Source organism: Taudactylus pleione, unplaced genomic scaffold (assembly GCF_031769625.1).
Source record: "Taudactylus pleione unplaced genomic scaffold, aTauple2 ptg000497l, whole genome shotgun sequence".
NCBI classification, from domain to species: Eukaryota; Metazoa; Chordata; class Amphibia; order Anura; family Myobatrachidae; genus Taudactylus; species Taudactylus pleione.
The window spans coordinates 1,166,436-1,187,547 of NW_028284899.1; the positions used below are offsets into that span (position 1 = coordinate 1,166,436).

At 32.4% G+C, this 21,112-nt stretch overlaps 11 non-coding genes across 11 annotated transcripts; all 11 read right to left on the bottom strand.

Annotated features, from left to right (window-relative positions):
* Positions 1 to 961: 961 nt before the first annotated feature.
* TRNAG-CCC (transfer RNA glycine (anticodon CCC)) lies at positions 962 to 1,032 on the bottom strand. Its single transcript has one exon. It is a non-coding gene; the product is annotated as a tRNA-Gly (tRNA).
* A 965-nt stretch (positions 1,033 to 1,997) lies between these two features.
* TRNAG-CCC (transfer RNA glycine (anticodon CCC)) lies at positions 1,998 to 2,068 on the bottom strand. Its single transcript has one exon. It is a non-coding gene; the product is annotated as a tRNA-Gly (tRNA).
* Positions 2,069 to 5,119: 3,051 nt separating this feature from the next.
* On the bottom strand, positions 5,120 to 5,190 carry TRNAG-CCC (transfer RNA glycine (anticodon CCC)). Its single transcript has one exon. It is a non-coding gene; the product is annotated as a tRNA-Gly (tRNA).
* A 965-nt stretch (positions 5,191 to 6,155) lies between these two features.
* Positions 6,156 to 6,226, bottom strand: TRNAG-CCC (transfer RNA glycine (anticodon CCC)). The gene has a single exon. It is a non-coding gene; the product is annotated as a tRNA-Gly (tRNA).
* A 3,052-nt stretch (positions 6,227 to 9,278) lies between these two features.
* Positions 9,279 to 9,349, bottom strand: TRNAG-CCC (transfer RNA glycine (anticodon CCC)). The gene has a single exon. It is a non-coding gene; the product is annotated as a tRNA-Gly (tRNA).
* Positions 9,350 to 10,836: 1,487 nt separating this feature from the next.
* On the bottom strand, positions 10,837 to 10,907 carry TRNAG-CCC (transfer RNA glycine (anticodon CCC)). The gene has a single exon. It is a non-coding gene; the product is annotated as a tRNA-Gly (tRNA).
* A 2,524-nt stretch (positions 10,908 to 13,431) lies between these two features.
* Positions 13,432 to 13,502, bottom strand: TRNAG-CCC (transfer RNA glycine (anticodon CCC)). Its single transcript has one exon. It is a non-coding gene; the product is annotated as a tRNA-Gly (tRNA).
* Positions 13,503 to 14,977: 1,475 nt separating this feature from the next.
* TRNAG-CCC (transfer RNA glycine (anticodon CCC)) lies at positions 14,978 to 15,048 on the bottom strand. The gene has a single exon. It is a non-coding gene; the product is annotated as a tRNA-Gly (tRNA).
* Positions 15,049 to 15,498: 450 nt separating this feature from the next.
* TRNAG-CCC (transfer RNA glycine (anticodon CCC)) lies at positions 15,499 to 15,569 on the bottom strand. Its single transcript has one exon. It is a non-coding gene; the product is annotated as a tRNA-Gly (tRNA).
* A 965-nt stretch (positions 15,570 to 16,534) lies between these two features.
* Positions 16,535 to 16,605, bottom strand: TRNAG-CCC (transfer RNA glycine (anticodon CCC)). Its single transcript has one exon. It is a non-coding gene; the product is annotated as a tRNA-Gly (tRNA).
* A 1,486-nt stretch (positions 16,606 to 18,091) lies between these two features.
* On the bottom strand, positions 18,092 to 18,162 carry TRNAG-CCC (transfer RNA glycine (anticodon CCC)). Its single transcript has one exon. It is a non-coding gene; the product is annotated as a tRNA-Gly (tRNA).
* Between the last annotated feature and the right edge of the window lie 2,950 nt (positions 18,163 to 21,112).

Genomic DNA, 21,112 nt, shown 5'->3' on the forward strand with positions numbered 1-21,112 from the left:
CCTATAATTCACACAACAAATGACTAACAATCAATTGATGATCTTTAGTCAAAAATGTTCAATTTGGCTATGATTTTCAAGTGAAATTGTACTATTTGCACTGTTGTATAGATTTCCCAAGATAAGAAATACATATCTTTGCTCCGTGGATGTATTTTTAGTTCAAGGAAGATTGTGCTAAAGAGTTTTTGGAACAAATGTAGTTAATTCGGAAATGTAATTGCCTTTACAATAGCAGCTTTGGGTCTTTAATGTTTGTGTCCGTAGCACTTTTTTTTTACCTGTGGAGAGGAAATGTTACTATAATGCTTTTTAAGAATTTGGTGAATAGAGACATCTTGGAGACTCATCTTTGATAAATGCAATATTGTAATGTTTTTAGTGAGATTCAAAATATATTAATTTGAAAAATGTCATAGGATTCAAAAAACACATTTTCATGCGCTAACCGGGACTCGAAGCCGGGTCGCAAGAATGGGAATCTTGCATGATACCCCTACACTACTAGCGCTTTTTAGCTACCTATAATTCACACAACAAATGACTAACAATCAATTGATGATCTTTAGTCAAAAATGTTCAATTTGGCTATGATTTTCAAGTGAAATTGTACTATTTGCACTGTTGTATAGATTTCCCAAGATAAGAAATACATATCTTTGCTCCATGGATGTATTTTTAGTTCAAGGAAGATTGTGCTAAAGAGTTTGTGGAACAAATATAAATAATTCGGAAATGTAATTGCCTTTACAATAGCAGCATTGGGTCTTTAGTGTTTGTGTCAGTAGCACATTTTTTTTACCTGTGGAGAGGAAATGTTACTATTATGCTTTTTAAGAATTTGGTGAATAGAGACATCTTGGAGGCTCATCTTTGAGAAATGCAATATTGTAATGTTTTTAGTGAGATTAAATATATATTATTTTGAAAAATGTCATAGGATTCAAAAAACACATTTTCATGCACTAGCCGGGACTCTAACCCGGGTCACAAGAATGGGAATCTTGCATGATACCCCTACACTACTAGCGCTCTTCAGAAACTTTTAATTCACATAACAAATGACTAACAATCAGTTGATAATCTTTAGTCAAAAATGTGCAATTTGGCTATGATTTTCAAGTGAAATTGTACTATTTGCACTGTAGTATAGATTTCCCAAGATAAGAAGTACATACATTTTCTCTATGGATGTATTTTTAGTTCAAGGAAGATTGTGCTAAAGAGTTTGTGGAGCAAATATAAATAATTCGGAAATGTTATTGCCTTTACAATAGCAGCTTTGGGACTTTAGTATTTGTGCCAGTAGCACAATTTTTTTACCTGTGGAGAGGAAGTGTTACTTCTATGCTTTTTAAGAATTTGGTGAATAGAGACATCTTGGATGCTAATCTCTGAGAAATGCAATATTGCAGTGTTTTTAGTGAGATTCAATATATATTAATTTGAAACATTTCATAGGATTCAAAAGACACATTATGCACTAGCCAGGTCTCAAACCAAGGTCGCACGAATGATAATCTTGCATGATACCCCTACACTAGCACATTCTTAAAGAACTACATTCACATAAAAGATGTCTTGCAATCAATTGTTAATCTCTAGTGAAAATTGTGCAATGTGACTGTGTTTTTCAAGAGAAGTTGTACTATCTCCACTGCCTTATAAGTTTCCCACAATAAGAAATACATATATTTACTCTTTGGATGTATTTTTTTTCAAGGAAAGATTTGATAATGACATTGTGGAGCAGATGTAAAAAATTAAGAAATATAATTGACTTCACAATTAAAGCTTTAACTCTTTAGTGTTTGTATCACTGGTACATTTTTTTTACCTGTGGAGAGAAAATGTTACCTCTATGCTTTTTAAGAATTTTGTGAATTGAGACATCTTCAAGGACTATCTCTGAGAAAAGCAATAAAGCTATGTTTTTTATACATATTAATTATATATTAATTTAACAGATTTTATAGAATTCAAAAGACACACTTTTATGTGCTAGCTGGGACTCGAACCCAGGTCGCAAGAATGGGAATCTTGCATGATACCCCTACACTACTAGCGCTTTTTAGCTACCTATAATTCACACAACAAATGACTAACAATCAATTGATGATCTTTAGTCAAAAATGTTCAATTTGGCTATGATTTTCAAGTGAAATTGTACTATTTGCACTGTTGTATAGATTTCCCAAGATAAGAAATACATATCTTTGCTCCATGGATGTATTTTTACTTCAAGGAAGATTGTGCTAAAGAGTTTGTGGAACAAATGTAGTTAATTCGGAAATGTAATTGCCTTTACAATAGAAGCTTTGGGTCTTTAGTGTTTGTGTCCGTAGCACTTTTTTTTTACCTGTGGAGAGGAAATGTTACTATTATGCTTTTCAAGAATTTGGAGAATAGAGACATCTTAGAGGCTCATCTTTGAGAAATGCAATATTGTAATGTTTTTAGTGAGATTCAATATATATTAATTTGAAAAATGTCATAGGATTCAAAAAACACATTTTTATGCGCTAGCCGGGACTCGAACCCAGGTCGCAAGAATGGGAATCTTGCATGACACCCCTACACTACTAGCGCTTTTTAGCTACCTATAATTCACACTACAAATGACTAACAATCAATTGATGATCTTTAGTCAAAAATGTTCAATTTGGCTATGATTTTCAAGTGAAATTGTACTATTTGCACTGTTGTATAGATTTCCCAAGATAAGAAATACATATCTTTGCTCCATGGATGTATTTTTAGTTCAAGGAAGATTGTGCTAAAGAGTTTGTGGAACAAATATAAATAATTCGGAAATGTAATTGCCTTTACAATAGCAGCATTGGGTCTTTAGTGTTTGTGTCCGTAGCACATTTTTTTTACCTGTGGAGAGGAAATGTTACTATTATGCTTTTTAAGAATTTGGTGAATAGAGACATCTTGGAGGCTCATCTTAGAGAAATGCAATATTGTAATGTTTTTAGTGAGATTCAATATATATTAATTTGAAAAATGTCATAGGATTCAAAAAACACATTTTCATGCGCTAGCCGGGACTCTAACCCGGGTCACAAGAATGGGAATCTTGCATGATACCCCTACACTACTAGCTCTCTTCAGAAACTTTTAATTCACATAACAAATGACTAACAATCAATTGATAATCTTTAGTCAAAAATGTGCAATTTGGCTATGATTTTCAAGTGAAATTGTTCTATTTGCACTGTAGTATAGATTTCCCAAGATAAGAAGTACATACATTTTCTCCATGGATGTATTTTTAGTTCAAGGAAGATTGTGCTAAAGAGTTTGTGGAGCAAATATAAATAATTCGGAAACGTTATTGCCTTTACAATAGCAGCTTTGGGACTTTAGTGTTTGTGCCAGTAGCACAATTTTTTTTACCTGTGGAGAGGAAGAGTTACTCCTATGCTTTTTAAGAATTTGGTGAATAGAGACATCTTGGATGCTAATCTCTGAGAAATGCAATATTGCAGTGTTTTTAGTGAGATTCAATATATATTAATTTGAAACATTTCATAGGATTCAAAAGACTCATTATGCACTAGCCGGGTCTCAAACCAAGGTCGCACGAATGATAATCTCGCATGATACCCCTACACTAGCACATTCTTAAAGAACTACATTCACATAAAAGAAGTCTTGCAATCAATTGTTAATCTCTAGTGAAAATTGTGCAATGTGACTGTGTTTTTCAAGTGAAGTTGTACTATCTCCACTGCCTTATAAGTTTCCCACAATAAGAAATACATATATTTACTCTTTGGATGTATTTTTTTTCAAGGAAAGATTTGATAATGACATTGTGGAACAGATTTAAAAAATTAAGAAATATAATTGACTTCACAATTAAAGCTTTAACTCTTTAGTGTTTGTATCACTGGTACATTTTTTTTTACCTGTGGAGAGAAAATGTTACCTCTATGCTTTTTAAGAATTTTGTGAATTGAGACATCTTCAAGGACTATCTCTGAGAAAAGCAATAAAGCTATGTTTTTTATACAGATTAATTATATATTAATTTAACAGATTTTATAGAATTCAAAAGACACACTTTTATGTGCTAGCTGGGACTCGAACCCAGGTCGCATGAATGGGAATCTTGCATGTTACCCCTACTTTAATAGCGCTTTTTAGCTACCTATAATTCACACAACAAATGACTAACAATCAATTGATGATCTTTAGTCAAAAATGTTCAATTTGGCTATGATTTTCAAGTGAAATTGTACTATTTGCACTGTTGTATAGATTTCCCAAGATAAGAAATACATATCTTTGCTCCGTGGATGTATTTTTAGTTCAAGGAAGATTGTGCTAAAGAGTTTTTGGAACAAATGTAGTTAATTCGGAAATGTAATTGCCTTTACAATAGCAGCTTTGGGTCTTTAATGTTTGTGTCCGTAGCACTTTTTTTTTACCTGTGGAGAGGAAATGTTACTATAATGCTTTTTAAGAATTTGGTGAATAGAGACATCTTGGAGACTCATCTTTGATAAATGCAATATTGTAATGTTTTTAGTGAGATTCAAAATATATTAATTTGAAAAATGTCATAGGATTCAAAAAACACATTTTCATGCGCTAACCGGGACTCGAAGCCGGGTCGCAAGAATGGGAATCTTGCATGATACCCCTACACTACTAGCGCTTTTTAGCTACCTATAATTCACACAACAAATGACTAACAATCAATTGATGATCTTTAGTCAAAAATGTTCAATTTGGCTATGATTTTCAAGTGAAATTGTACTATTTGCACTGTTGTATAGATTTCCCAAGATAAGAAATACATATCTTTGCTCCATGGATGTATTTTTAGTTCAAGGAAGATTGTGCTAAAGAGTTTGTGGAACAAATATAAATAATTCGGAAATGTAATTGCCTTTACAATAGCAGCATTGGGTCTTTAGTGTTTGTGTCAGTAGCACATTTTTTTTACCTGTGGAGAGGAAATGTTACTATTATGCTTTTTAAGAATTTGGTGAATAGAGACATCTTGGAGGCTCATCTTTGAGAAATGCAATATTGTAATGTTTTTAGTGAGATTAAATATATATTATTTTGAAAAATGTCATAGGATTCAAAAAACACATTTTCATGCACTAGCCGGGACTCTAACCCGGGTCACAAGAATGGGAATCTTGCATGATACCCCTACACTACTAGCGCTCTTCAGAAACTTTTAATTCACATAACAAATGACTAACAATCAGTTGATAATCTTTAGTCAAAAATGTGCAATTTGGCTATGATTTTCAAGTGAAATTGTACTATTTGCACTGTAGTATAGATTTCCCAAGATAAGAAGTACATACATTTTCTCTATGGATGTATTTTTAGTTCAAGGAAGATTGTGCTAAAGAGTTTGTGGAGCAAATATAAATAATTCGGAAATGTTATTGCCTTTACAATAGCAGCTTTGGGACTTTAGTGTTTGTGCCAGTAGCACAATTTTTTTACCTGTGGAGAGGAAGTGTTACTTCTATGCTTTTTAAGAATTTGGTGAATAGAGACATCTTGGATGCTAATCTCTGAGAAATGCAATATTGCAGTGTTTTTAGTGAGATTCAATATATATTAATTTGAAACATTTCATAGGATTCAAAAGACACATTATGCACTAGCCAGGTCTCAAACCAAGGTCGCACGAATGATAATCTTGCATGATACCCCTACACTAGCACATTCTTAAAGAACTACATTCACATAAAAGATGTCTTGCAATCAATTGTTAATCTCTAGTGAAAATTGTGCAATGTGACTGTGTTTTTCAAGAGAAGTTGTACTATCTCCACTGCCTTATAAGTTTCCCACAATAAGAAATACATATATTTACTCTTTGGATGTATTTTTTTTCAAGGAAAGATTTGATAATGACATTGTGGAGCAGATGTAAAAAATTAAGAAATATAATTGACTTCACAATTAAAGCTTTAACTCTTTAGTGTTTGTATCACTGGTACATTTTTTTTACCTGTGGAGAGAAAATGTTACCTCTATGCTTTTTAAGAATTTTGTGAATTGAGACATCTTCAAGGACTATCTCTGAGAAAAGCAATAAAGCTATGTTTTTTATACATATTAATTATATATTAATTTAACAGATTTTATAGAATTCAAAAGACACACTTTTATGTGCTAGCTGGGACTCGAACCCAGGTCGCAAGAATGGGAATCTTGCATGATACCCCTACACTACTAGCGCTTTTTAGCTACCTATAATTCACACAACAAATGACTAACAATCAATTGATGATCTTTAGTCAAAAATGTTCAATTTGGCTATGATTTTCAAGTGAAATTGTACTATTTGCACTGTTGTATAGATTTCCCAAGATAAGAAATACATATCTTTGCTCCATGGATGTATTTTTACTTCAAGGAAGATTGTGCTAAAGAGTTTGTGGAACAAATGTAGTTAATTCGGAAATGTAATTGCCTTTACAATAGAAGCTTTGGGTCTTTAGTGTTTGTGTCCGTAGCACTTTTTTTTTACCTGTGGAGAGGAAATGTTACTATTATGCTTTTCAAGAATTTGGAGAATAGAGACATCTTAGAGGCTCATCTTTGAGAAATGCAATATTGTAATGTTTTTAGTGAGATTCAATATATATTAATTTGAAAAATGTCATAGGATTCAAAAAACACATTTTTATGCGCTAGCCGGGACTCGAACCCAGGTCGCAAGAATGGGAATCTTGCATGACACCCCTACACTACTAGCGCTTTTTAGCTACCTATAATTCACACTACAAATGACTAACAATCAATTGATGATCTTTAGTCAAAAATGTTCAATTTGGCTATGATTTTCAAGTGAAATTGTACTATTTGCACTGTTGTATAGATTTCCCAAGATAAGAAATACATATCTTTGCTCCATGGATGTATTTTTAGTTCAAGGAAGATTGTGCTAAAGAGTTTGTGGAACAAATATAAATAATTCGGAAATGTAATTGCCTTTACAATAGCAGCATTGGGTCTTTAGTGTTTGTGTCCGTAGCACATTTTTTTTACCTGTGGAGAGGAAATGTTACTATTATGCTTTTTAAGAATTTGGTGAATAGAGACATCTTGGAGGCTCATCTTAGAGAAATGCAATATTGTAATGTTTTTAGTGAGATTCAATATATATTAATTTGAAAAATGTCATAGGATTCAAAAAACACATTTTCATGCGCTAGCCGGGACTCTAACCCGGGTCACAAGAATGGGAATCTTGCATGATACCCCTACACTACTAGCTCTCTTCAGAAACTTTTAATTCACATAACAAATGACTAACAATCAATTGATAATCTTTAGTCAAAAATGTGCAATTTGGCTATGATTTTCAAGTGAAATTGTTCTATTTGCACTGTAGTATAGATTTCCCAAGATAAGAAGTACATACATTTTCTCCATGGATGTATTTTTAGTTCAAGGAAGATTGTGCTAAAGAGTTTGTGGAGCAAATATAAATAATTCGGAAACGTTATTGCCTTTACAATAGCAGCTTTGGGACTTTAGTGTTTGTGCCAGTAGCACAATTTTTTTTACCTGTGGAGAGGAAGAGTTACTCCTATGCTTTTTAAGAATTTGGTGAATAGAGACATCTTGGATGCTAATCTCTGAGAAATGCAATATTGCAGTGTTTTTAGTGAGATTCAATATATATTAATTTGAAACATTTCATAGGATTCAAAAGACTCATTATGCACTAGCCGGGTCTCAAACCAAGGTCGCACGAATGATAATCTCGCATGATACCCCTACACTAGCACATTCTTAAAGAACTACATTCACATAAAAGAAGTCTTGCAATCAATTGTTAATCTCTAGTGAAAATTGTGCAATGTGACTGTGTTTTTCAAGTGAAGTTGTACTATCTCCACTGCCTTATAAGTTTCCCACAATAAGAAATACATATATTTACTCTTTGGATGTATTTTTTTTCAAGGAAAGATTTGATAATGACATTGTGGAACAGATTTAAAAAATTAAGAAATATAATTGACTTCACAATTAAAGCTTTAACTCTTTAGTGTTTGTATCACTGGTACATTTTTTTTTACCTGTGGAGAGAAAATGTTACCTCTATGCTTTTTAAGAATTTTGTGAATTGAGACATCTTCAAGGACTATCTCTGAGAAAAGCAATAAAGCTATGTTTTTTATACAGATTAATTATATATTAATTTAACAGATTTTATAGAATTCAAAAGACACACTTTTATGTGCTAGCTGGGACTCGAACCCAGGTCGCAAGAGTGGGAATCTTGCATGTTACCCCTACTTTAATAGCGCTTTTTAGCTACCTATAATTCACACAACAAATGACTAACAATCAATTGATGATCTTTAGTCAAAAATGTTCAATTTGGCTATGATTTTCAAGTGAAATTGTACTATTTGCACTGTTGTATAGATTTCCCAAGATAAGAAATACATATCTTTGCTCCATGGATGTATTTTTAGTTCAAGGAAGATTGTGCTAAAGAGTTTGTGGAACAAATGTAGTTAATTCGGAAATGTAATTGCCTTTACAATAGCAGCTTTGGGTCTTTAGTGTTTGTGTCCGTAACACTTTTTTTTTACCTGTGGAGAGGAAATGTTACTATTATGCTTTTTAAGAATTTGGTGAATAGAGACATCTTGGAGACTCATCTTTGATAAATGCAATATTGTAATGTTTTTAGTGAGATTCAATATATATTAATTTGAAAAATGTCATAGGATTCAAAAAACACATTTTCATGCGCTAACCGGGACTCGAACCCGGGTCGCAAGAATGGGAATCTTGCATGACACCCCTACACTACTAGCGCTTTTTAGCTACCTATAATTCACACAACAAATGACTAACAATCAATTGATGATCTTTAGTCAAAAATGTTCAATTTGGCTATGATTTTCAAGTGAAATTGTACTATTTGCACTGTTGTATAGATTTCCCAAGATAAGAAATACATATCTTTGCTCCATGGATGTATTTTTAGTTCAAGGAAGATTGTGCTAAAGAGTTTGTGGAACAAATATAAATAATTCGGAAATGTAATTGCCTTTACAATAGCAGCATTGGGTCTTTAGTGTTTGTGTCCGTAGCACATTTTTTTTTAACTGTGGTGATTAAATGTTACTATTATGCTTTTTAAGAATTTGGTGAATAGAGACATCTTGGAGGCTCATCTTAGAGAAATGCAATATTGTAATGTTTTTAGTGAGATTCAATATATATTAATTTGAAAAATGTCATAGGATTCAAAAAACACATTTTCATGCACTAGCCGGGACTCTAACCCGGGTCACAAGAATGGGAATCTTGCATGATACCCCTACACTACTAGCGCTCTTCAGAAACTTTTAATTCACATAACAAATGACTAACAATCAATTGATAATCTTTAGTCAAAAATGTGCAATTTGGCTATGATTTTCAAGTGAAATTGTTCTATTTGCACTGTAGTATAGATTTCCCAAGATAAGAAGTACATACATTTTCTCCATGGATGTATTTTTAGTTCAAGGAAGATTGTGCTAAAGAGTTTGTGGAGCAAATATAAATAATTCGGAAATGTTATTGCCTTTACAATAGCAGCTTTGGGACTTTAGTGTTTGTGCCAGTAGCACAATTTTTTTACCTGTGGAGAGGAAGAGTTACTTCTATGCTTTTTAAGAATTTGGTGAATAGAGACATCTTGGATGCTAATCTCTGAGAAATGCAATATTGCAGTGTTTTTAGTGAGATTCAATATATATTAATTTGAAACATTTCATAGGATTCAAAAGACTCATTATGCACTAGCCGGGTCTCAAACCAAGGTCGCACGAATGATAATCTTGCATGATACCCCTACACTAGCACATTCTTAAAGAACTACATTCACATAAAAGAAGTCTTGCAATCAATTGTTAATCTCTAGTGAAAATTGTGCAATGTGACTGTGTTTTTCAAGTGAAGTTGTACTATCTCCACTGCCTTATAAGTTTCCCACAATAAGAAATACATATATTTACTCTTTGGATGTATTTTTTTTCAAGGAAAGATTTGATAATGACATTGTGGAACAGATTTAAAAATTTAAGAAATATAATTGACTTCACAATTAAAGCTTTAACTCTTTAGTGTTTGTATCACTGGTACATTTTTTTTTACCTGTGGAGAGAAAATGTTACCTCTATGCTTTTTAAGAATTTTGTGAATTGAGACATCTTCAAGGACTATCTCTGAGAAAAGCAATAAAGCTATGTTTTTTATACAGATTAATTATATATTAATTTAACAGATTTTATAGAATTCAAAAGACACACTTTTATGTGCTAGCTGGGACTCGAACCCAGGTCGCATGAATGGGAATCTTGCATGTTACCCCTACTTTAATAGCGCTTTTTAGCTACCTATAATTCACACAACAAATGACTAACAATCAATTGATGATCTTTAGTCAAAAATGTTCAATTTGGCTATGATTTTCAAGTGAAATTGTACTATTTGCACTGTTGTATAGATTTCCCAAGATAAGAAATACATATCTTTGCTCCATGGATGTATTTTTAGTTCAAGGAAGATTGTGCTAAAGAGTTTTTGGAACAAATGTAGTTAATTCGGAAATGTAATTGCCTTTACAATAGCAGCTTTGGGTCTTTAATGTTTGTGTCCGTAGCACTTTTTTTTTACCTGTGGAGAGGAAATGTTACTATAATGCTTTTTAAGAATTTGGTGAATAGAGACATCTTGGAGACTCATCTTTGAGAAATGCAATATTGTAATGTTTTTAATGAGATTCAATATATATTAATTTGAAAAATGTCCTAGGATTCAAAAAACACATTTTCATGCGCTAGCCGGGACTCGAACCCGGGTCGCAAGAATGGGAATCTTGCATGATACCCCTACACTACTAGCGCTCTTTAGAAACCTTTAATTCACACAACAAATGACTAACAATCAATTGATAATCTTTAGTCAAAAATGTTCAATTTGGCTATGATTTTCAAGTGAAATTGTTCTATTTGCACTGTAGTATAGATTTCCCAAGATAAGAAGTACATACATTTGCTCCATGGATGTATTTTTAGTTCAAGGAAGATTGTGCTAAAGAGTTTTTGGAGCAAATATAAATAATTCGGAAATGTAATTGCCTTTACAATAGCAGCTTTGGGACTTTAGTGTTTGTGTCAGTAGCACAATTTTTTTTACCTGTGGAGAGGAAGTGTTAATTCTATGCTTTTTAAGAATTTGGTGAATAGAGACATCTTGGATGCTAATCTCTGAGAAATGCAATATTGCAGTGTTTTTAGTGAGATTCAATATATATTAATTTGAAACATTTCATAGGATTCAAAAGACTCATTATGCACTAGCCGGGTCTCAAACCAAGGTCGCACGAATGATAATCTTGCATGATACCCCTACACTAGCACATTCTTAAAGAACTACATTCACATAAAAGAAGTCTTGCAATCAATTGTTAATCTCTAGTGAAAATTGTGCAATGTGACTGTGTTTTTCAAGTGAAGTTGTACTATCTCCACTGCCTTATAAGTTTCCCACAATAAGAAATACATATATTTACTCTTTGGATGTATTTTTTTTCAAGGAAAGATTTGATAATGACATTGTGGAACAGATTTAAAAAATTAAGAAATATAATTGACTTCACAATTAAAGCTTTAACTCTTTAGTGTTTGTATCACTGGTACATTTTTTTTTACCTGTGGAGAGAAAATGTTACCTCTATGCTTTTTAAGAATTTTGTGAATTGAGACATCTTCAAGGACTATCTCTGAGAAAAGCAATAAAGCTATGTTTTTTATACAGATTAATTATATATTAATTTAACAGATTTTATAGAATTCAAAAGACACACTTTTATGTGCTAGCTGGGACTCGAACCCAGGTCGCAAGAATGGGAATCTTGCATGTTACCCCTACTTTAATAGCGCTTTTTAGCTACCTATAATTCACACAACAAATGACTAACAATCAATTGATGATCTTTAGTCAAAAATGTTCAATTTGGCTATGATTTTCAAGTGAAATTGTACTATTTGCAATGTTGTATAGATTTCCCAAGATAAGAAATACATATCTTTGCTCCATGGATGTATTTTTAGTTCAAGGAAGATTGTGCTAAAGAGTTTTTGGAACAAATGTAGTTAATTCGGAAATGTAATTGCCTTTACAATAGCAGCTTTGGGTCTTTAGTGTTTGTGTCCGTAGCACTTTTTTTTTACCTGTGGAGAGGAAATGTTACTATAATGCTTTTTAAGAATTTGGTGAATAGAGACATCTTGGAGACTCATCTTTGATAAATGCAATATTGTAATGTTTTTAGTGAGATTCAATATATATTAATTTGAAAAATGTCATAGGATTCAAAAAACACATTTTCATGCACTAACCGGGACTCGAAGCCGGGTCGCAAGAATGGGAATCTTGCATGATACCCCTACACTACTAGCGCTTTTTAGCTACCTATAATTCACATAACAAATGACTAACAATCAATTGATGATCTTTAGTCAAAAATGTTCAATTTGGCTATGATTTTCAAGTGAAATTGTACTATTTGCACTGTAGTATAGATTTCCCAAGATAAGAAGTACATACATTTTCTCCATGGATGTATTTTTAGTTCAAGGAAGATTGTGCTAAAGAGTTTGTGGCGCAAATATAAATAATTCGGAAATGTTATTGCCTTTACAATAGCAGCTTTGGGACTTTAGTGTTTGTGCCAGTAGCACAATTTTTTTACCTGTGGAGAGGAAGTGTTACTTCTATGCTTTTTAAGAATTTGGTGAATAGAGACATCTTGGATGCTAATCTCTGAGAAATGCAATATTGCAGTGTTTTTAGTGAGATTCAATATATATTAATTTGAAACATTTCATAGGATTCAAAAGACACATTATGCACTAGCCAGGTCTCAAATCAAGGTCGCACGAATGATAATCTTGCATGATACCCCTACACTAGCACATTCTTAAAGAACTACATTCACATAAAAGATGTCTTGCAATCAATTGTTAATCTCTAGTGAAAATTGTGCAATGTGACTGTGTTTTTCAAGTGAAGTTGTACTATCTCCACTGCCTTATAAGTTTCCCACAATAAGAAATACATATATTTACTCTTTGGATGTATTTTTTTTCAAGGAAAGATTTGATAATGACATTGTGGAGCAGATGTAAAAAATTAAGAAATATAATTGACTTCACAATTAAAGCTTTAACTCTTTAGTGTTTGTATCACTGGTACATTTTTTTTACCTGTGGAGAGAAAATGTTACCTCTATGCTTTTTAAGAATTTTGTGAATTGAGACATCTTCAAGGACTATCTCTGAGAAAAGCAATAAAGCTATGTTTTTTATACATATTAATTATATATTAATTTAACAGATTTTATAGAATTCAAAAGACACACTTTTATGTGCTAGCTGGGACTCGAACCCAGGTCGCAAGAATGGGAATCTTGCATGATACCCCTACACTACTAGCGCTTTTTAGCTACCTATAATTCACACAACAAATGACTAACAATCAATTGATGATCTTTAGTCAAAAATGTTCAATTTGGCTATGATTTTCAAGTGAAATTGTACTATTTGCACTGTTGTATAGATTTCCCAAGATAAGAAATACATATCTTTGCTCCATGGATGTATTTTTACTTCAAGGAAGATTGTGCTAAAGAGTTTGTGGAACAAATGTAGTTAATTCGGAAATGTAATTGCCTTTACAATAGAAGCTTTGGGTCTTTAGTGTTTGTGTCCGTAGCACTTTTTTTTTACCTGTGGAGAGGAAATGTTACTATTATGCTTTTCAAGAATTTGGAGAATAGAGACATCTTAGAGGCTCATCTTTGAGAAATGCAATATTGTAATGTTTTTAGTGAGATTCAATATATATTAATTTGAAAAATGTCATAGGATTCAAAAAACACATTTTTATGCGCTAGCCGGGACTCGAACCCGGGTCGCAAGAATGTGAAAATTGCATGATACCCCTACACTACTAGCGCTCTTTAGAAACCTTTAATTCACATAACAAATGACTAACAATCAATTGATAATCTTTAGTCAAAAATGTTCAATTTGGCTATGATTTTCAAGTGAAATTGTTCTATTTGCACTGTAGTATAGATTTCCCAAGATAAGAAGTACATACATTTGCTCCATGGATGTATTTTTAGTTAAAGGAAGATTATGCTAAAGAGTTTTTGGAGCAAATATAAATAATTCGGAAATGTAATTGCCTTTACAATAGCAGCTTTGGGACTGTAGTGTTTGTGTCAGTAGCACAATTTTTTTACCTGTGGAGAGGAAGTGTTACTTCTATGCTTTTTAAGAATTTGGTGAATAGAGACATCTTGGATGCTAATCTCTGAGAAATGCAATATTGCAGTGTTTTTAGTGAGATTCAATATATATTAATTTGAAACATTTCATAGGATTCAAAAGACACATTATGCACTAGCCGGGTCTCAAACCAAGGTCGCACGAATGATAATCTTGCATGATACCCCTACACTAGCACATTCTTAAAGAACTACATTCACATAAAAGAAGTCTTGCAATCAATTGTTAATCTCTAGTGAAAATTGTGCAATGTGACTGTGTTTTTCAAGTGAAGCTGAACTATCTCCACTGCCTTATAAGTTTCCCACAATAAGAAATACATATATTTACTCTTTGGATGTATTTTTTTTCAATGAAAGATTTGATAATGACATTGTGGAGCAGATGTAAAAAATTAAGAAATATAATTGACTTCACAATTAAAGCTTTAACTCTTTAGTGTTTGTATCACTGGTACATTTTTTTTACCTGTGGAGAGAAAATGTTACCTCTATGCTTTTTAAGAATTTTGTGAATTGAGACATCTTCAAGGACTATCTCTGAGAAAAGCAATAAAGCTATGTTTTTTATACAGATTAATTTAACAGATTTTATAGAATTCAAAAGACACACTTTTATGTGCTAGCTGGGACTCGAACCCAGGTCGCAAGAATGGGAATCTTGCATGATACCCCTACACTACTAGCGCTTTTTAGCTACCTATAATTCACACAACAAATGACTAACAATCAATTGATGATCTTTAGTCAAAAATGTTCAATTTGGCTATGATTTTCAAGTGAAATTGTACTATTTGCACTGTTGTATAGATTTCACAAGATAAGAAATACATATCTTTGCTCCATGGATGTATTTTTAGTTCAAGGAAGATTGTGCTAAAGAGTTTGTGGAACAAATATAAATAATTCGGAAATGTAATTGCCTTTACAATAGCAGCTTTGGGTCTTTAGTGTTTGTGTCAGTAGCACATTTTTTTTACCTGTGGAGAGGAAATGTTACTATTATGCTTTTTAAGAATTTGGTGAATAGAGACATCTTGGAGGCTCATCTTTGAGAAATGCAATATTGTAATGTTTTTAGTGAGATTAAATATATATTATTTTGAAAAATGTCATAGGATTCAAAAAACACATTTTCATGCACTAGCCGGGACTCTAACCCGGGTCACAAGAATGGGAATCTTGCATGATACCCCTACACTACTAGCGCTCTTTAGAAATCTTTAATTCACACAACAAATGACTAACAATCAATTGATAATCTTTAGTCAAAAATGTTCAATTTGGCTATGATTTTCAAGTGAAATTGTTCTATTTGCACTGTAGTATAGATTTCCCAAGATAAGAAGTACATACATTTGCTCCATGGATGTATTTTTAGTTCAAGGAAGATTGTGCTAAAGAGTTTTTGGAGCAAATATAAATAATTCGGAAATGTAATTGCCTTTACAATAGCAGCTTTGGGACGTTAGTGTTTGTGTCAGTAGCACAATTTTTTTACCTGTGGAGAGGAAGTGTTACTTCTATGCTTTTTAAGAATTTGGTGAATAGAGACATCTTGGATGCTAATCTCTGAGAAATGCAATATTGCAGTGTTTTTAGTGAGATTCAATATATATTAATTTGAAACATTTCATAGGATTCAAAAGACACATTATGCACTAGCCAGGTCTCAAACCAAGGTCGCACGAATGATAATCTTGCATGATACCCCTACACTAGCACATTCTTAAAGAACTACATTCACATAAAAGAAGTCTTACAATCAATTGTTAATCTCTAGTGAAAATTGTGCAATGTGACTGTGTTTTTCAAGTGAAGTTGTACTATCTCCACTGCCTTATAAGTTTCCCACAATAAGAAATACATATATTTAATCTTTGGATGCATTTTTTTTCAAGGAAAGATTTGATAATGACATTGTGGAGCAGATGTAAAAAATTAAGAAATATAATTGACTTCACAATTAAAGCTTTAACTCTTTAGTGTTTGTATCACTGGTACATTTTTTTTACCTGTGGAGAGAAAATGTTACCTCTATGCTTTTTAAGAATTTTGTGAATTGAGACATCTTCAAGGACTATCTCTGAGAAAAGCAATAAAGCTATGTTTTTTATACAGATTAATTATATATTAATTTAACAGATTTTATAGAATTCAAAAGACACACTTTTATGTGCTAGCTGGGACTCGAACCCAGGTCGCAAGAATGGGAATCTTGCATGATACCCCTACACTACTAGCGCTTTTTAGCTACCTATAATTCACACAACAAATGACTAACAATCAATTGATGATCTTTAGTCAAAAATGTTCAATTTGGCTATGATTTTCAAGTGAAATTGTACTATTTGCATTGTTGTATAGATTTCCCAAGATAAGAAATACATATCTTTGCTCCATGGATGTATTTTTAGTTCAAGGAAGATTGTGCTAAAGAGTTTGTGGAACAAACATAAATAATTCGGAAATGTAATTGCCTTTACAATAGCAGCTTTGGGTTTTTAGTGTTTGTGTCAGTAGCACATTTTTTTTACCTGTGGAGAGGAAATGTTACTATTATGCTTTTTAAGAATTTGGTGAATAGAGACATCTTTGAGGCTCATCTTTGAGAAATGCAATATTGTAATGTTTTTAATGAGATTCAATATATATTAATTTGAAAAATGTCCTAGGATTCAAAAAACACATTTTCATGCGCTAGCCGGGACTCGAACGCGGGTCGCAAGAATGGGAATCTTGCATGATACCCCTACACTACTAGCGCTCTTTAGAAACCTTTAATTCACACAACAAATGACTAACAATCAATTGATAATCTTTAGTCAAAAATGTTCAATTTGGCTATGATTTTCAAGTGAAATTGTTCTATTTGCACTGTAGTATAGATTTCCCAAGATAAGAAGTACATACATTTGCTCCATGGATGTATTTTTAGTTCAAGGAAGATTGTGCTAAAGAGTTTTTGGAGCAAATATAAATAATTCGGAAATGTAATTGCCTTTACAATAGCAGCTTTGGGACGTTAGTGTTTGTGTCAGTAGCACAATTTTTTTACCTGTGGAGAGGAAGTGTTACTTCTATGCTTTTTAAGAATTTGGTGAATAGAGACATCTTGGATGCTAATCTCTGAGAAATGCAATATTGCAGTGTTTTTAGTGAGATTCAATATATATTAATTTGAAACATTTCATAGGATTCAAAAGACACATTATGCACTAGCCAGGTCTCAAACCAAGGTCGCACGAATGATAATCTTGCATGATACCCCTACACTAGCACATTCTTAAAGAACTACATTCACATAAAAGAAGTCTTACAATCAATTGTTAATCTCTAGTGAAAATTGTGCAATGTGACTGTGTTTTTCAAGTGAAGTTGTACTATCTCCACTGCCTTATAAGTTTCCCACAATAAGAAATACATATATTTAATCTTTGGATGCATTTTTTTTCAAGGAAAGATTTGATAATGACATTGTGGAGCAGATGTAAAAAATTAAGAAATATAATTGACTTCACAATTAAAGCTTTAACTCTTTAGTGTCTGTATCACTGGTACATTTTTTTTACCTGTGTAGAGAAAATGTTACCTCTATGCTTTTTAAGAATTTTGTGAATTGAGACATCTTCAAGGACTATCTCTGAGAAAAGCAATAAAGCTATGTTTTTTATACAGATTAATTATATATTAATTTAACAGATTTTATAGAATTCAAAAGACACACTTTTATGCGCTAGCTGGGACTCGAACCCAGGTCGCAAGAATGGGAATCTTGCATGATACCCCTACACTACTAGCGCTTTTTAGCTACCTATAATTCACACAACAAATGACTAACAATCAATTGATGATCTTTAGTCAAAAATGTTCAATTTGGCTATGATTTTCAAGTGAAATTGTACTATTTGCACTGTTGTATAGATTTCCCAAGATAAGAAATACATATCTTTGCTCCATGGATGTATTTTTAGTTCAAGGAAGATTGTGCTAAAGAGTTTTTGGAACAAATGTAGTTAATTTGGAAATGTAATTGCCTTTACAATAGCAGCTTTGGGTCTTTAGTGTTTGTGTTTATAGCACTTTTTTTTTACCTGTGGAGAGGAAATGTTACTATTATGCTTTTTAAGAATTTGGTGAATAGAGACATCTTGGAGGCTCATCTTTGAGAAATGCAATATTGTAATGTTTTTAGTGAGATTCAATATATATTCATTTGAAAATGTCATAGGATTCAAAAAACACATTTTCATGCGCTAGCCGGGACTCTAACCGGGTCACAAGAATGGGAATCTTGCTTGATACCCCTACACTACTAGCGCTCTTTAGAAACTTTTAATTCACATAACAAATGACTAACAATCAATTGATAATCTTTAGTCAAAAATGTGCAATTTGGCTATGATTTTCAAGTGAAATTGTACTATTTGCACTGTTGTATAGATTTCCCAAGATAAGAAGTACATACATTTTCTCCATGGATGTATTTTTAGTTCAAGGAGGATTTTGCTAAAGAGTTAGTGGAGAAAATACAAATAATTCGATAATGTTATTGCCTTTACAATAGCAGCTTTGGGACTTTAGTGTTTGTGCCAGTAGCACAATTTTTTTACCTGTGGAGAGGAAGTGTTACTTCTATGCTTTTTAAGAATTTGGTGACTAGAGACATCTTGGATGCTAATCTCTGAGAAATGCAATATTGCAGTGTTTTTAGTGAGATTCAATATATATTAATTTGAAACATTTCATAGGATTCAAAAGACACATTATGCACTAGCCGGGTCTCAAACCAAGGTCGCACGAATGATAATCTTGCATGATACCCCTACACTAGCACATTCTTAAAGAACTACATTCACATAAAAGAAGTCTTGCAATCAATTGTTAATCTCTAGTGAAAATTGTGCAATGTGACTGTGTTTTTCAAGTGAAGTTGTACTATCTCCACTGCCTTATAAGTTTCCCACAATAAGAAATACATATATTTACTCTTTGGATGTATTTTTTTTCAAGGAAAGATTTGATAATGACATTGTGGAGCAGATTAAAAAAATTAAGAAATATAATTGACTTCACAATTAAAGCTTTAACTCTTTAGTGTTTGTATCACTGGTACATTTTTTTTTACCTGTGGAGAGAAAATGTTACCTCTATGCTTTTTAAGAATTTTGTGAATTGAGACATCTTCAAGGACTTTCTCTGAGAAAAGCAATAAAGCTATGTTTTTTATACAGATTAATAATATATTAATTTAACAGATTTTATAGAATTCAAAAGACACACTTTTATGTGCTAGCTGGGACTCGAACCCAGGTCGCAAGAATGGGAATCTTGCATGTTACCCCTACTTTAATAGCGCTTTTTAGCTACCTATAATTCACACAACAAATGACTAACAATCAATTGATGATCTTTAGTCAAAAATGTTCAATTTGGCTATGATTTTCAAGTGAAATTGTACTATTTGCACTGTTGTATAGATTTCCCAAGATAAGAAATACATATCTTTGCTCCATGGATGTATTTTTAGTTCAAGGAAGATTGTGCTAAAGAGTTTGTGGAACAAATGTAGTTAATTCGGAAATGTAATTGCCTTTACAATAGCAGCTTTGGGTCTTTAGTGTTTGTGTCCGTAGCACTTTTTTTTTACCTGTGGAGAGGAAATGTTACTATTATGCTTTTTAAGAATTTGGTGAATAGAGACATCTTGGAGACTCATCTTTGATAAATGCAATATTGTAATGTTTTTAGTGAGATTCAATATATATTAATTTGAAAAATGTCATAGGATTCAAAAAACACATTTTCATGCGCTAACCGCGACTCGAACCCGGGTCGCAAGAATGGGAATCTTGCATGACACCCCTACACTACTAGCGCTTTTTAGCTACCTATAATTCACACAACAAATGACTAACAATCAATTGATGATCTTTAGTCAAAAATGTTCAATTTGGCTATGATTTTCAAGTGAAATTGTTCTATTTGCACTGTAGTATAGATTTCCCAAGATAAGAAGTACATACATTTGCTCCATGGATGTATTTTTAGTTAAAGGAAGATTATGCTAAAGAGTTTTTGGAGCAAATATAAATAATTCGGAAATGTAATTGCCTTTACAATAGCAGCTTTGGGACTGTAGTGTTTGTGTCAGTAGCACAATTTTTTTACCTGTGGAGAGGAAGTGTTACTTCTATGCTTTTTAAGAATTTGGTGAATAGAGACATCTTGGATGCTAATCTCTGAGAAATGCAATATTGCAGTGTTTTTAGTGAGATTCAATATATATTAATTTGAAACATTTCATAGGATTCAAAAGACACATTATGCACTAGCCGGGTCTCAAACCAAGGTCGCACGAATGATAATCTTGCATGATACCCCTACACTAGCACATTCTTAAAGAACTACATTCACATAAAAGAAGTCTTGCAATCAATTGTTAATCTCTAGTGAAAATTGTGCAATGTGACTGTGTTTTTCAAGTGAAGCTGAACTATCTCCACTGCCTTATAAGTTTCCCACAATAAGAAATACATATATTTACTCTTTGGATGTATTTTTTTTCAATGAAAGATTTGATAATGACATTGTGGAGCAGATGTAAAAAATTAAGAAATATAATTGACATCACAATTAAAGCTTTAACTCTTTAGTGTTTGTATCACTGGTACATTTTTTTTACCTGTGGAGAGAAAATGTTACCTCTATGCTTTTTAAGAATTTTGTGAATTGAGTCATCTTCAAGGACTA